The sequence below is a fragment of the Sus scrofa genome, chromosome 7 (assembly GCF_054392235.1).
Source record: "Sus scrofa isolate SSC_HxYL_T2T_F1_AM1 chromosome 7, Sscrofa_HxYL_maternal_Yorkshire_Landrace_v2.0, whole genome shotgun sequence".
NCBI classification, from domain to species: Eukaryota; Metazoa; Chordata; class Mammalia; order Artiodactyla; family Suidae; genus Sus; species Sus scrofa.
Genome location: NC_139389.1, coordinates 72,074,520 through 72,090,542, shown reverse-complemented (window position 1 = coordinate 72,090,542; position 16,023 = coordinate 72,074,520). Strand labels below are relative to the sequence as shown.

General features: G+C 43.8%; 1 long non-coding RNA gene across 18 annotated transcripts in view; it reads right to left on the bottom strand.

Annotated features, from left to right (window-relative positions):
• The window catches only part of LOC102161914 (uncharacterized), a 45,543-nt gene that overhangs the window by 28,424 nt on the left and 1,096 nt on the right, over positions 1-16,023 (bottom strand). For 12 of the 18 annotated variants that reach the window (XR_014809236.1, XR_014809233.1, XR_014809237.1 and 9 more), the window contains one exon: positions 1,016-1,045. The exons of 2 other annotated variants lie outside the window; for them this stretch is intronic. This is a non-coding gene — a long non-coding RNA (uncharacterized LOC102161914). Of the gene's footprint in view, positions 1-1,015; positions 1,180-4,104; positions 4,177-16,023 lie in introns of those variants that run through there. 4 more of the 18 variants (XR_014809225.1, XR_014809227.1, XR_014809223.1 and 1 more) reach the window with 2 other exon arrangements.

Genomic DNA, 16,023 nt, shown 5'->3' with positions numbered 1-16,023 from the left:
TAAGTGTCACATATTCTTTTAAGACATATATAAATGTGAATGCAGGTAACTTAGTTCAGTATCTTGTTAATACGAAAATATTCATAATGTAGTACTTCATTATTTATAATTAATCACTCATAATATAATGGCTCAACAGTCCAGGAAAAGCTCAGTTATCTTTCACAAGTACAGTAACTATACATAAATCATATAAAACTCAAATCCATGTTTTAAATTTTATTTTCAAAACTGGATATTTTCCCCATGTTCAAACACATAACATTAAAACCAAAAAAAAAAAGGGAACTAAGACTATCCCCCTAAAACATAAATGGAACATTTGGGAATTTTCAAAACCTTATTTTCATAACAATTACCTAGAAAGAATTATTGAAAAGTGAGTGAAATACATCACATATTTTAATGACTCAAATATTTATTTCTAGTCTTTTTTGCATCAAGGCTGTGGGAAATTTGTATTATGAAGATCAGATGGTGCACTGATGTGAGAAATGTTGCAAAGCATCCTGTTGATTGGTTCTAATTAACTGCAACGCTCTTGTGTTCTCAGTTTTAGCCGGCACACACCACACAATGCCTTTTATTTTGCTTTGAATAGATTTTTACTTAAAAACAGCTGATCTCAATATCCAAAGCATTTTGGCTTTTTTTAATGTCTTAAAATTTTTCTTGCAATATTTTCTTTTCAATTTTAAAAGATAAATTTAAAAATATGTCTAAAGCATAATCAGTTAAATTAACAGCACTCGTGTGGTCTTTCACATGTATTTTGCATGTTCTATACTACGTGATTACATTCTCCAACCACATTTCAATTCCTCTTTAAAAGTTATACATCTGAGTGATGGTTGAAACAGGAAAATCTGAAAAGCAATTCAGAGCATGCTGCTAATTTTTTTTTTTATTTTGCTAATCAGTCTACTAAATAGAACAGAACTAAAACATGGGAGCATGAGCAAGGAATGGAAGGATTCCAGAATTAAAAGTATTAAATAAAATTCTTTGCACTCACCTTTCTGTGATGATTTAAGCTCAAGCAGCCCTGCCAGAGAGAAGTCATGAATTTTCATCAACTTCACACATGTCATACATTTAAAAACATTTTGATTTGCCCTGGGACCCCTGCACGTCTCTGAAGCACAGTAACAGTGCTGTGCTGTTTTGTAGGTACAAACCCTATGAACTCCCAGAGCTCTAGAAGATATATTACTAATGCAAACAGGCCCTTAAGTGGGGGGAAAAAGAGCATTAAATAACAGGAAGTTTCCCAGGAAATGCAGAATTTAAAGTTCCGATTCAACCCAGAGCCTGGGAACTTCCCTATGCCGCAGGTGCAGCCCTAAAAAGCAAAAAAATAAAAATAAAAATAAAGTATTATTAGAAGCAGTACGCTTTCTATAATTTTAAGGGCCACAATTTTACCAATAGGCTAGCTTTCTGAGACCATATAATCATTTTGACCTGAGAAAAAGGAAACAATCTTTTGGAAAGGAAAATCCAAAACCTAAGATGTAGAGCTAAATTATTAACTTAGCCTAATAGACATTAAAAGTGCTTAAATACTCATCTCTTTGTTCATATGAGGATAAAATGTGACTTATCCAAGCAGAAAGGCTACAGTTTCAAAACGGCTACCATCACCCTGCTATTTCCAGGAGGAAGGCTAAGTGTGTTTAAATACAGTGCAATAAAAAACAGAATTGTGCCCTAAATAACACATCCAGGATTATCTTTTCCAAACATTCCTGTCCCTCTTAGAATTGTGAAAAATCATTCAGATGAAGTAAGAAATAAACATTAGGAGAGACTAATAAATACAAAGTAACAAGTCATAGAACCATTGAAAGTAAAATTACAAATAGTTTATGCTGTACCTCTCACTATAAACTGAAGAAACTGAGGCCCAAAGAGGTAAGGTGACTTCCCCCAGGTTGTACAAAGACTAAGGGGTAAAGCTAAACTAGACACAAGTCACGACTCTTGGTAGCACAATTTCTACAACATTACATAGTCTCTCAACATTACACAGTAACAGAAATAGCGGCCCACGTGGATGTCAATCATACAACTAAGTAAAACAATAAGCAATGCACCTTTGACCCTCAAAGGTGCATGTGGGGCATACAAAATTAACAAACAATTTTTACCCAGTGTGAATAGTCATCTTCCTTTAAAAGATGCCTCTTTGGAAGCTATTTTTATGCCTTTCTTCTTGCCAGGGTTTGAGGTTTTGTATCTATTTAATGAAAGGTATTTCTCTTTAGTCCTCTTACACCAAGCAGGCAGGTAAAAACCAGCACCATAGAGTCACTGTCACTAATTTGTCTCCACATCCAACCCACAGCCCAGTCTGCTGACAACATGGTCTTTTTAAAATGCACATCTGGTAGCATTGAGAACTATGCCTAAATACTTATATTGCAACAGTACAAACGGTGGAAAAAAATGCATACATGTAAGTGTAACTTGGCCCCCATGCTGTACAGCAGGAGAAAAAAAATTATAAAAAATAAAAATAAAAAAAATAAAATGCACATCTGATTAGGTTTGAATTTTTTCAATGGCTTTCCATCTACCATAAGAGAAATCTACATTTCTCAGTCTGACATTCAAGGGTCTCCAAAATGTTGAGCCAGCCCCAGTTTACTCCTAACACTGCCTGACACTTCCTGCCTTAGCAACACAAACTAGGTATGATTCCCTTAACACAATATGCGCTTCGCTGCCTCCAGGTCTTTTCATACGTTGTTTCCTTCACCTGGAATGCCTGATGAAACCCTGCTCTTTCTTCAGGAGTGAGCTCAAGCATTACTTTTTCTCCTCCTGCCAAACATATATGCTTCTTCCCATGAGATTCCACTGCATTTTGCACAGACTTCACATTACTCCACATACTGCACTGAATTCTATCTATATACATGCCTTTTCCCCCAAACACATTGTTCTTGAAGTCAGAGATACATCTTTTCTCCATGCCTAGTACTTTGCCTGGTGTACGTGCTAAGTGAATGCTTACTGATTGAATGAAAAAAGCAATAAATAGATCACCCATATTTTTTCTTATCACAAAATCTTTAAGTCTTAAGGTGATATCCCCTAGTTCTTCTATATAATGTTGCAACTGGATGTATATTGACAATAGGATGTTTGTGTCAACCTCTGTTTTTGGTTTAAGTACAATTTTATTATCACCCTCTCACTATAATAAGTTGACTTTGGCTTGAAGTTGGTGATGAACTATTAATTACTATCTGTGAATCAAGAGGAGAATTCTTGAGTAAACAGTGGGTCACCATTGTTCCAGACGTTGATAAAGAACAACTCCTTCTATGGCTCCATTTCTTATTAGGAACACAAGCTGAAGAATTACCTACAATGCCCTAAAACTGTAAATGCTTATTTGGATATAAACTGTAAGTGATATCAGTATCTTCATGCCAAGTGAGTGCTTTATAAGAGGAGTTTTAGTCTGAAACAAATGTAATATAGATTTAAGAGTCAGCTGATTTGGGGTTCTATTGTTGTTTAACTTCTTCCAGTCTTCTTCATCTTAAATGCTGCCAAGACACTAGGAAGCCTGCTCAGCTGAAGCTGGGTACATAGCACACATTTTCCACTTGAAATAATATCCTCATACTCCTTGATAAAAGGCTTCATATTCAAAAGAGAGAAGTATTTGCCTGTATAGTCTTCCCTTAACATCTTGAGCAGGCCCCAAATCAATGAAGAGAGGCTCTAGTAGCCATTGGGGCCAAAAAATAGCACAAGGCATCCCAACTCTGAAGCCGCTTCCAATCTTTTGATTATCCTCCCCACTGACCTCACTCCATGGTTCCATTTTGCCCCAAAGCTACAGTCCCTACTCAAACACAGGGGTGCTCACTAAGGCATAGAAGTTGGGAGCACAGTAATAGCAGGCATCGCATCTGCATAATGGATTCCTCTTGGCCCTCGACTACCTTTCACAGAGCAGCCCTATGTGGCATTATTATTAACCATCAACAGTTTTTAAATGCTTTTCTAGTAGATGAGACCACACTGGCCAGTTCCCACCCCGACCCTTTAAAGAATGATAGGATTTGTGACCTTTGGTCCCCTTACCACTTCAGGAAATGTCTCTCCTTTAGAATTTTAAAGGTCTTGAATGGTGGGTGTGCCATAGAAAGTTTAAGTCTGGAATGTAAAAAGAGATTAACTGCAGATTTTCTAAGTCATTAATTTTTAGGGTTCATTTTGTATTACATCTAAGCTTTGGGGGGTTTGTTTGTTTTAAACACTACAGCATTGCCTCAAACAGTTTTCATTTGAACAGGCAGAGAAATGTGAATCAGAGATTCCTCTCTTGCTAACTAGCACAGAATAAGGACTCTTTTCTGTCACTTTGAGTCAAACTCACATAGAATTTTTAAAATTGTTGTTCACATTTAAAAAAAGAAAAGAAAAATGTTAATAATACTCCTTTAGCTTCATATTTTTGCATTTCAGAAAAAACTACAACCAGAGAAACAGCAAAAGAGTTTCATTAATTTAATTATTCAGCAAACTTACTGAACAACTATTATGTGCTAGGCACTACAAAGATATTGACCAATAGCAGATATACAAAAGGAAAACAGAATATAGTAAAGCTCTAAATTTAAGAATGTGAAATGTGATTACTATCAAATCACATAAGCTTGAAATTTCCTTTTTTCCATTTGCTATCTGTTCTTTTGAGAGAAAAACTTCTTTGACAGGAAGTGTTAGTCAAGATAGAACATTTCATCAGCATAAATTCTAACTTTTAACTTAATAAGCAAGAAAAGAATATATCTATGTCTCAACTTGTGTGGGACTAGTTGAAAGTTCTTCATAAACTTACGAAAAAGACATAGGCTTTGCTTTTCTTGAGGGTCTGAAATGAATCCATTACATTAAAATGGCTCTTAGTAGCAAGAGCAAGTAATGATTTGCATTATAAGTGAATAAAATGGGGGGTTAGACATATTTGTACCATAAGATCTTTTTTATTCACTTTTATAGAGATTCTCTCCCATTCCTGCTTAAATGAACTTGGAAGATTGTTCACCATTCAGTATTGTTTAAATTATAAGGCATCAATCTGTCATCTGGTTTTTAAATATTTTTCCCCTTTGGTAATGTAGATGAGTAATGTCTATCTCTATTCTTTAAGAATACACTAATGTAATGAGAGTCTAATTTTGAAAAAAAGATTTTTTTTATATCTCACATCTAGGGACCTCATCAAATATTAGAAATATAATATTCTTTCAAAAAACACTTTGCTAGCCATCCTGAACACTCATACTTCAGTGAATTATACTTTTCTTTCCTGTTCAAAAAGCGCTACAAGTCTTCTCACACAAGCAAATCCCCTAGAGAAGAATTCATTGATGAAGGCAAGTCTACTTCTCATAGTACCAACTAATAAAAGTTATGGCTTTACTGTCAATCATGATAGTTCTTTCTAGATCCCAGAACCACTTCCAATGTAAAGAGTATGAGAAAAGGGTCTTCCTGCCAACAAAGGGAACCTGGAAAGTCTTCTTTCACCCTTATGACTCTTTCATGTTATAATCCTAGATTTTACACCTTCAAGGAAAGAATGCTCAGGAGAGATGTATTTTGCTTTTGCAATATTCCTGTATGCCAAATACTTATTTGTTTCAATTTGATATAGGAAAAAATTATTTTTATATAATTGTAATTTCACATTTTTCTGGAAGTCCAGTACCTAAATCTTATCCAGTTAGTGATAATTTCTCTATTAAAGCAAATATGAAAAGCCAGAATTTTGTTCTATGGATAGAAAGTGATAATCCTCAAAATTTCATTAAAAACTCCTGATTCTTTTCCCATACTCTCTCTGATAAGGGACACTTTTCCTGATTGATGCTTCCTGTTAGTAATGAAAATCTTCTCTTTTTTGGGGGGTGGGGGCTGGGGTGGGGGTGGGGGCGCAGTTGACCAAGCCCATAGCATATAGAAGTTCCCAGGCTAGGGATTGAACCCACACCACAGCAGGGACAATGCCAGATCTTTAACCCATTGAGCTACCAGGGAACTCCTGAAAATCCTATTTCTGTGACGGTTTTCAAAACTGGAACCACCAATCAAGCAATACCCTTATGACTTATTTTCCAAGGAAACTGAGAGTTCCGGTACCTAAGTCACTTCCTATTATTCCCCTCCCTGCCCTTCCAACAAGTGAATTCCCCCAGAGCAATTTATTACATATATGAAGTGAAGAATTTAGGAACAGGGCTGATTGATGGACCTGCCTGCTGTCACTAAAGTTTTCCTGGTACCTTCTAGCTACTGCAGGATTACATGACTGATTCACTCCCCTCCTTGTCTCCTGGCAGCTAAATGGGAATATTGGAGAGCTGCCAGAAGGGTAGGTAGCCAACCTGCTTGCCCTTGATTGCGCCTGCCAGATTTTTAATAACAGAAGTAGGGTCAAGTAAGTGAAATCGCAAACTGAGGAGAGTATTCTGAGAATGCAAAGGCAGTTAATGTCCTTCCAAGCCTCAGATGGCTGGCAACCCTTGGCAGAGTAATCTATGATTTGTGGCACCTGACCCTTCCACTGTGAATGTTATCTGTGTATTCACTAGAAACATATTTACAGAATCTCTCCATTAGCAAAGATGCCTTGTGTGTGATTACCCAATTGTCATGGTCGCACTAGGATTTTGTTACAGTCCCTATTCACAAATGAAAAACTGCACTAAACTGCACACAGGACTCATTTAAAGGAGGGATCCTCAATCAATAGATCAAGACTTCTGCTGGTAATCTCAAAGAGATTATCACAGTCTTGCTCCCCCTTCTTCCCCACCCCCAAAACCACATTCCCACTTCCCCCCATCCAATGGCAAGACAGAATCACCTTTATTCCTTTGAACCCTTAAGAATTCATAATAAAGTTAAGAATAATTAGCGATAAGAATTATCCAAAGAGATGGACCTTTTTAAAATAGACTCCACCTCAGAAAATACTGGAAGAGCACCCCTTGCTTAAACCAGCTAGTATTGTTCACATTTATATTGTACTTAGTGTCAAAAAAGTACTTTCTCCTCATTTGAAATAATTTCGTTGCAAAGGCAGAGCTAGGTTGTAGGCTGGCTTTCCCTCATTTCTAAGGAATCAAATACAAAGATTTTTTTTTTAATTTTTGCCTGCGGCAAGTGACAATGAGAGCACTTGCTACTAAAAAGTTTATTGGGAAGTTTAAAAAGTGGTTATCTCCCTATCCCTCCCTCTCTCAAATATAGCAAGGAGGTCCTCCGTGCCAGAAATTTCCTCTTGTTTACATACTGTGTTGCCTCGCTCCATTTTAGTGCTGAGAGCGGTGTAGCAATAAATTAGGGAATCGAATCAAACTCAGTAGGAGCAAAGAAGTGGTCGGGAATCAAAACAGAAAGAAAAAAAAAAAGATAACCCGGAGTTACTGTCCTGGGTTTCCCAAATGAGATGTTCCGAGGAAATAAAAGCGACAGAGTCGCACCACACAAATAAATGAAGGCTATCAACTCACCATGGACCAAGAAATACTATTAAGGTGACCTGACTTGACAGTAACCGAAGGAGACCCTTGGGGAGCGCAGCGGGGTTAAATGCCCTAAGTAAGAATCGCTGAGATCCGGAAGGTCGGGCAGGGAGACACCCGGAGGCGCGCGCTCTGGGCCGCGGGAACCGAGAGAGGAGAGGCCTCCAGCCTGGTGCTCTAGGCCTGGACGCTGGCCGGAGCCAGGCCGAGAGGCCGCGGGCTCACCGAGCCCGTGTACGCGCGCGGAGGAAGCCGGGGCCAGGGCCGGGACCACCCTCCCTCCCCCACGTCCTGACGCCGAGCGGCTCGCCGCAGGCCGCCGGGCAAAAGCCCGGTCCACGTCGGGGCGCAGTGGGTCCCGGGGGCGGCTGCCGACGCACTCGGCGGTCGCAGTAACTGCGCCGCCTCGCAATCGCCGTGCGGCTGGGAGGGAGCCGGGCGCCTTAGAAGCACCTGCTCCGCCGCTGGAAGCAGGACGCCCGACCCGCGCCCACGGCCCGCAGCTCACGCAGGGGACTGCCAGCCAGCTAGGGTGGGAAAGCTCCGTGCCGGAGCCGGACGGAGGATCCCTGTTAGAGACTTGGGGACGCCCGGAGTTTGGGCGCCCCTTGAAGCAGGGAGTCATCTCCCCGCGGTTCTTCGCTGGCGACCTGAATTCAGCCCCTGAGAAGATGCTCCGGGCCACAGGGGAAGAAAGAAGAGTTATTTAAATGGGGGAGGGGCGGGCGGGAGGACTATGAAGGAAACCGTACGGAACAGAAATCCCCATCACCACCAAAACCGTTTCTAAGAAGTCCTGAGGTTTTACGCCTGGAGATTTCACTTTAAAAGCTGAAGGGGAAAAAAAAATTATTCCACTGCTTTTAATTGAAGTAAACAAAGTGCAACAAATCCTAACTCAAATATGATTGCAGTGAGATTAGGGTCTAATTGCTTAGGGTTCAGGTGGAATCTGCGGGCTAAATCCTACAGGGCCAATCTGAATTTCACAATCATTCTGTCAAAAGGAGAGCATGAGAGCCCACACGCTTCCTAACAAGTCATTTTTAACAGTTACAAGCTTCGCACAAAGACCACACAGGGCGTCTAAGAGATGCAAATCTAATCCCTGGTCATTCTACAGGCCTTCAACAAAGATGTGCTAAACCCTAATAGAAAAGAAATCAGTTCTCTGTCACCAGCCCCTGGTAAAATCTATTAGAGAATGGACAGAGCCGCATCTACAGCAGTTGCTGCAAAGGTTAAGGACAAGTACAAATAAGAGGGACCCAGTTTTGTTTTCCGTGTGAAATATCGGGAGAAGCTAACCCCAAATGAGTGACGGGATTCGATCCGTGGCTTAGCATTCATTTGAATGCTAGAAAAAAATAAACACACACATTAAGACTTTTGAAGACTCCGTTTCTGAATTTAGGAGAGATGAAACAAATTCCCCCCAAAGTTGGAACTCTCTGCCGCCGAAATTATCGAAGAATTATTAATCGAGGAGGGAGGGCGAGCGCGCGGATCCGAAGGGAAGACCCAGGCGCCTGGAACCGGCTGGCCTGACTTTGCTCTGCGGTGCCATCCGGGGAAAAGCCCGGACGGCGGAGCCGCCGTGGGGCGGGAACCCGGGACGTCGGCCGCCTCTGGCCGCTGGGGCCGACCGGTGGGCGCCCACGGCGGGAAGTCTGGGCGGCCGCCCTCCACCGCGACCAGCGGCTGCTCCGCCTGGGTCCGTTAGGAGGGGGCCTGTGCCTCACAGGCCGGGAAGCGTCTCAAATGTGCCCTTCTGCGGTCACCAATCACTTGAGGCGCTCACTAACAGTGTCATGCTGGGGTATTAAAAGGGTTAATAAGTTGCAGCTAAAATATATCACAGTGTGCGTGAGACCCTGAGAAAAGGAAGGGCCGGGGATCCAGGCCCCTCTAAGAAGGCCCCAAGCGGGCAGGCGGGGGAAGAGGGGAATGACCGGTAATTGAAAGTTGGGGGGATTCCCTCTCCCCGCGGGCAGAGCCCCCCGCAGCGGTGCAAGCCCTGGATTCCTCTCGGGCGCTCAGAGGCTGCGAACGCCCCGCGGAGCCGGGCGCTCCCGGCCGCAGGGAGGGATCTCCAGCAGAGACGCGGTTCTGCCCGCAGTGCCTCCGCCAGGGTCCTGGGGAACCGGTCGTCCCCTCGGGACCCGCCTTCCATTTCGGGAAGCCGTTCGGGACCCGAAACTGAGGGCCGCGGGGCATGGTTGAGTCCGCGTCCCGGAGGAATTGCCCCGCGGTTTTCCCAGGCAGCTGGGACTCCCTTCTTGCAGCGCCTCCTTTGAGACCGCGCAGACAGCGACGAAAGGGGGCGCTGTCCAACAGTCAGGGTAGGCAAAGACCAATTCTTTCTAAAGTCCCTTCTCCAATTGCAAGAAGGGTTGGGGCACTTGTGCAAAAGAAATCTTTGTCAGTTTCCACGATAGTTTCCAGAAGCCACTATTTCCTCACGCGGTAGCTCCGCCCTCTACCATCCACCCCACCCCCAGGTTCCCCGGAATTTGTTCCCCTGGAGTATACTGCTCCGAGCTGGCCAGGCTGGAAGAGAAGCTGGACTTTGGGAGGCGAATTCCAGTCCCTGGCCTCCTCAGCATCATAGCCCTTTAACTAGCTCTGGCAGAAAGTCCCCATTCTTAAGGTCTGGTAGGAGGGAAGGAAAGGGTTGCTAGATTCGCCTCTCAGCTCAAAGACGGACCACCATACACAGACCTGCTTCCTCCTCAGTCCTTTCGATGCCTGCCCAAGCCAGTCGTATGTCTTAGGCCGGGGCTGTACTCCTTCCTTGCCATCTATTGACATTAATTGAATTTCTCTGCGATGCTGCTGCTCTTTGCTTCCCTCATTTTTCTCCCTAGTCCTCTGGTAGGCTGACCTTGGCGGTTCTCTGGTCTTCGTACCCCCCAGGTGGCCTCCCATATGGGACTTGCTGGCTTTCATTCTTTATGACTTAGCGCATCCACTTTATCTGCTTTTCCTTTTAGTACTGATATTAGGAAAATGATACCGAATTGCTTGCGAAGTAAGACTGCAGCGCTGAGGCTGGAAATGGACAAGAAAGCATGTAAAATGTAGGCATTGAAATGAAGAAACAAAATGAAGAGGATGAAGAAACAAATGAAAAGTAGATAATAAAGTCATTTCGGGCTATAAATACAAGGATATGATGCTTCTGCAGGTGACATTTGGGTCCTAATGAGGGTCTCCCACATCTGCTTTGGGAGTCAGGGAGGGAGCTCCCTGAGGAAGGCAGGCTGGGCTTTCCTCTCCCTGACAAGGATTGTCCCTGAAGATGGGCCAGCAGTTCTAAACTTATGTATCCTTGGTCCTCAGGGAGATCCAGGAAGGTGGTAAGGAATCAGCACAAATCAACCACTACTCCTGGGAATGGTCCTGTAATAACCATATCGCTATGCGGCTGTCAGGTGGCTGAAACTTTCCAGCCTGGGATCCTGGTGTAGATCTCTGCTTCTTTGGGGGGAGGGGGTGGCACATTGCTGAGCACCCTCTTCGACTACCCAGCCAAGTTTAGGCTGGGGCCCTGGTCTCAGGTGAATGAGCCAGTCCCTCCACACCCTAGCATATTGGGTCCTAGTGGTCCAGCTTCCCCCGACCTCCTGTCAGATATCAGAGTTCTGTCCTCCCGGTTTGCAGAAACAGGGAACCTGGAGGCTCTCTGCTGTGGGAGGCCTGACCTGCCCCCACCCCTTGGCTCAGGGTGGACTGGTGCCTCAGGACTGCTCTTGCTTATCCACGGAGTGGGTTCTAGAGAAGAAAAAAAACTAGAGAGTTTACAGCTGGTGTGTGTATGTGTGAGGGATGTATTTACATCTTTGTGGTCCCTATAATTTGACATCTGTCAAAGAGAACACCGGGGCTTTTAGGATGAGTTTTGCAGAAAACTGAGCAAGCCAGCAGGAGCTGTAGAGAATCTCCCCCACCCACCCTGCCTCCTTCTATTGGTTCTCCCGAGATCTTCCCAGAGGCGAAAATGTTTTGCAAGGATGGCTAAAAACACAACGCCTGTCTAAGAGGCACTAACTTGAGGAGGTTAATAAATTATCTCCTTTCGAGAAATAAAAATGGAATCAACATTAAGCACATGCTATTATTAGATTATTTCAGCCTACTAGAAAGTTCCTTAGATGTCGGTTTCTGGGCAGAGACAGAATCTCTCTTTTCTTTAGGTACACTCTTCAAGGAAACAGCAGTGGTTCACTGGCTTTGTTTGATTGTATTTGTTCAAAGAAAGGTTAGGTTTTAAGATCAGTTTAAAACTCCCTCCAGGTTAGGGTTTGGATCGTTGTCGTGACCCGGTGAACCAATATTCACTATGTATCCTGGGGTCAAAATTCACGGGGAAATTTCTACTCAGCCGCATACCAGACTTCTTGGGGAAATCTCAAGAAGGGCTGGGGGCCGGCTGTGTAGGCGGCGCAAGGAGCGGAGGTTGCTCCGGGCCCCAGCTTGGAACCAGGCAGAGAGTCACTGCTGGCTGAGGTGGGGGGCGAGGCTGGGTGGGAGGAGAAATTGAAGCTTTGGGGTGGGCGTTGGGGGTGGGGAGAGGCTGCGGGGGCGGGGGACTGGAGCAGGCCTTGGACCCGGGTTGGAGGGGGAAGCCGAGGGGGTGGGGAGAGCTGAGGCTGCCGGCGGGAAGGCGGAGGTCGTGGACAGCTGCTTATCCGGATCATGGAAACCAAAACTTTCCACCACGAGAGACTATAAAATAGCTCGAGATTTTAAGTGCCCACGCTTCTGGCTAAGACCCCTGACAACCGATATGAAACCGAGGGGCCGGGAGGGGACCTCTGATCTCTGGCGGTGTGGCAGGGATGCCGCGGAGCTGCCCCCCTCCACCCCGGGTTTTGGTGACAACTCACGGCCGCCCGCCCCGCAGATCCCCTGCTGGCGTCCGCCACACCCGGGCAGGGCTGCGCCGCTCCAATCTGCGAATTATATTCCCAGATAACCTCTTCTGGCGGCCCTTCCTTTAAAAACAAGTTTGAATTTTTCATCAAATCTTTTCCCCGTGTACTCTTCGCTAAATGACCGTTAACCAGCACCTAGGAAAAGCACTAATACGGTTTCTCTCACCTTTCTTGCCGTCTGTCCACCCACCCACCCCCATCATGGGGTCTCGATTTCCTAAGTAATTAACCTATATATACAACCGTAATATTCGATGTAAAATACGTTGGGGACTAAAAGCTGATGCGTAAGGTCTGAGGCTAGAAGAAAATATTTAGTGCTTGCCTGCAGATTCTGTCACCCATCATCTGCTCAGAAAGCGCTCTGAATCTTTCAGCCAGCGTGTCCAGCTCTTATGATTGCAAATGGCCCTGTTTTCAAATGGAAATAAGACTTGCAAACTGATTATGTGTATTGAATCGGAATCACTCGCTAGATCCTCTTGTTTAAAATGTATTGAAAAAAGGATGATGGCTGCAGACCTCTGTAACCAGCTCCCGCTCTTCTCAGGGAGGTCGATCTATTTTGCAACTTTTTGCCATTTGAGCATGTTTGAGCTGGATAATTACGTTAGCATTGTGTTACTGGCACAACGCAAAGACATGGTACACACACTGCCTCCCATTCTGCTCCAGGTCCTCCTTACTAGCATCACCCCTACACAGGAGACACACCACACACTCATCCACCCAGTACCCAGGCTTCCATCCAAGACCTCCTCTAACCAAATACCAGCAGAATCTCACACAGTTTCACCAGAAATAGTTGTTCCTCCCCCCTCTCCTCCCCTCCCCTCTTTTTCAGTCTCTCCTCCTTTCCTCTCTTGTCTTACCAATGAACCCAACCACATACACACAAACCCCCAACTTCCACAGGCACACAACCAATAGAATCTAAGTATTTAGCCATGCTGAGAATTTTCAACTACTAATTTTAGATTGGCATGGCATTGTAGTTGTTAGAAAATGGTTCACACAGGAAGGTTAATGTCAACTATGATGAGTGATGATTTTTGTATGCTACCATCTACGTGAAAGACTTTCTTTTCACACTCCCCCATCCTGTGCTAGATCGTGGCTGTGAGCGTGTTGGCTTTTTGTTAAATATTTCCACAGGTTCTTCCATTTGATTTCAACACAAAACAAAAATGCAAACGTGCAGACAGGTATCTGAGTTTTACCTGCAGTGTGAATGGCAGGTATGATATATTGTAGCACTTCCAAAATTTACAATATCGTGGCCTCAGGCTTAGCAGTCCTTCGAGGGAGCAGTAATTAACCTATCAATGGCTATTCCAGGTTGGTGAGTAGCAATGAACTAGGGACAACTTCCGTCTTCCCTGGCCAGAGGCAGGGCTCTAGGCTCTGTGCACACCTGTGCTGCAAGAGTTGCAATTCTTTCTGAAGCACACTCACCAGGGAAGAAACCATCACTGCCCAGCATCCCCTCTCCCTTAGACTCCACCCAGAAAACAGTGCCTCTCAGACCACAAGTTGTGGTCAAATGCCCTGGAGGGGAGAAAGATTTAATCCTCTAGCTTCAGAGTCTCCTCTGAAAAGGCCTGTCACTGCTAGTCTGTTTAGAAACCTGGTGCTCTGGGGGCAATTGTGGGGACCCTAACTTGAGGAGGTTCCCTCTATACACAGGCATAGACAGATTCATTCAACCATTGACCTGGTCTCCTAGATTAGAAGAGAGCAAACAGCCCACTCAAAGAAACCAGCTCTTGGTCCTCTTCGTGTGATTACGGTAATTCCCAGGTTTACATCTGCACGCACACTCAGCCTCCTCTGTGTGCCCCAAAGATCAGGTAAATCTGCAGCAGGTGGACCAAATAAACCCTTGTTTTCCTAGAGCTTTGGCCATCTTCATGAAGAAGCATTGAGAGGGAGAATGCTAGGTAAAGTGGAAGCCAGGCTGTTCTGAGTGACTTTCCACAGAATGGCTCCAGGACATAGCGGCTGGGAAAGGGTTTCCAAGGACGCTTTGCAGGCCCTGATATCTGTGATTTTATAGAAATGACATTATCAACAATCACCAAACCCCCTAGAAATGCCATGTTTAACACTCCACCAACAGCCTGGTGTTACTGATAACAACTTCATCTCAAAAAGACAGGATTTCCAGAAATGTACAAAATGAGGGGAAGGAGGAGGAGAAGTTTGTCTTTTTCTTGTCAGACTATATTCAAACCTGCCCTCTTACTTCCACTACTCTGTGAAGGCCAGAATAGGGGGGATACTAGTTGACAAAAGAGTTTCAAACTAAGGATTTCTTTTAGTGGATAATGTAGGTGCAGCACATGACAACAATTTTTGTTACAGATTGCTTCAGGAAGTCTCATCTACAGCTGTGTGTCTCAGGCAACAAGTTCATTTTCTTCAAGAACAAATTTTACTTTCTTGCCCAAATGTAATTAGTTCTCTAGTTTCACATGAAAGTAAATTAATACTTCAATTTAAATTAGGAAAAACTAAAGAAGGTTTTTGTTTACTTGATTTTTAAAAAAGGGAAACTCAGTTTCATGTGGCATCTTACGTGAGGTAATAAATGCCTTCAACTTTCTTACATCTAACAGATTCTGTAAGTTCTCCTACTAAGAGACTGCAATATTATTTTTTTCTTTTTGAATGTCTTATAAAATAGATATATAAGATAGATATGTATTCTATACACAGACTGGTGTCTATATGCAACCACTTACATCTACATACAGAGTGGGCAGAATTAGATGTAAATATTGTGTTGGAGAAAAGAGTTCTCTTTAACAAAGCCCATTATTGTCTGTGATTTTTTTATGCTTCCATTTCAAGCAGAACATTAATAGTGATATTAATACTGCAGTGTCCTGCAAATAACTAAAAAAGAAATAAAACAGGAAAATCAATTTAACTCTCATTCTTTCCCAATCTTTGTTACAACGCAACTAATAACAAAGACAAGACGTGTTTAAGGAAGCAGAAACCAAACGGGAAACATCATCAAATGAGAAGCCTGGGGTTGTGCCTAGATGCCCTCCAAGTAGGGCATTAGGTCACTATCAGAGAGAAATGCAGCCAGCCACTTCAGCTGTGGCTTCAGACGAGGCAGAAGTTATGCTATCAAGTTGCTGAGCCCACTCCTCCTCTGTTTCTTTGAGAATCATCAAGGGAAGTTTAAAAACACAACTTCATGGAGGGGAGGTGACTTTCAGATCCTGGCCCTCTCCTTCAAAAAAAAAAAAAAATCTTTCCTCTACTCCCATCCACACCCAATTCCTTCAGTCACTTAGATGGATAAGCTCACCACAAATGGTGACTGGGGACAGGACACTTTTTCCTGAAGCTACTGGCCAAAGAGGCACAGGAAAACTTTGTGTTCCAACTTGAGGCAGAGGTGGAAATTGGGCCCCACTGAGGGTGGCCCGAAGCTTCAAGAACACAATTGTGCACCACAAGCACACCAGTCAGGAAGGCAGGGAGGACCAGGGAAAGGTGGCGTCCAGCATCTC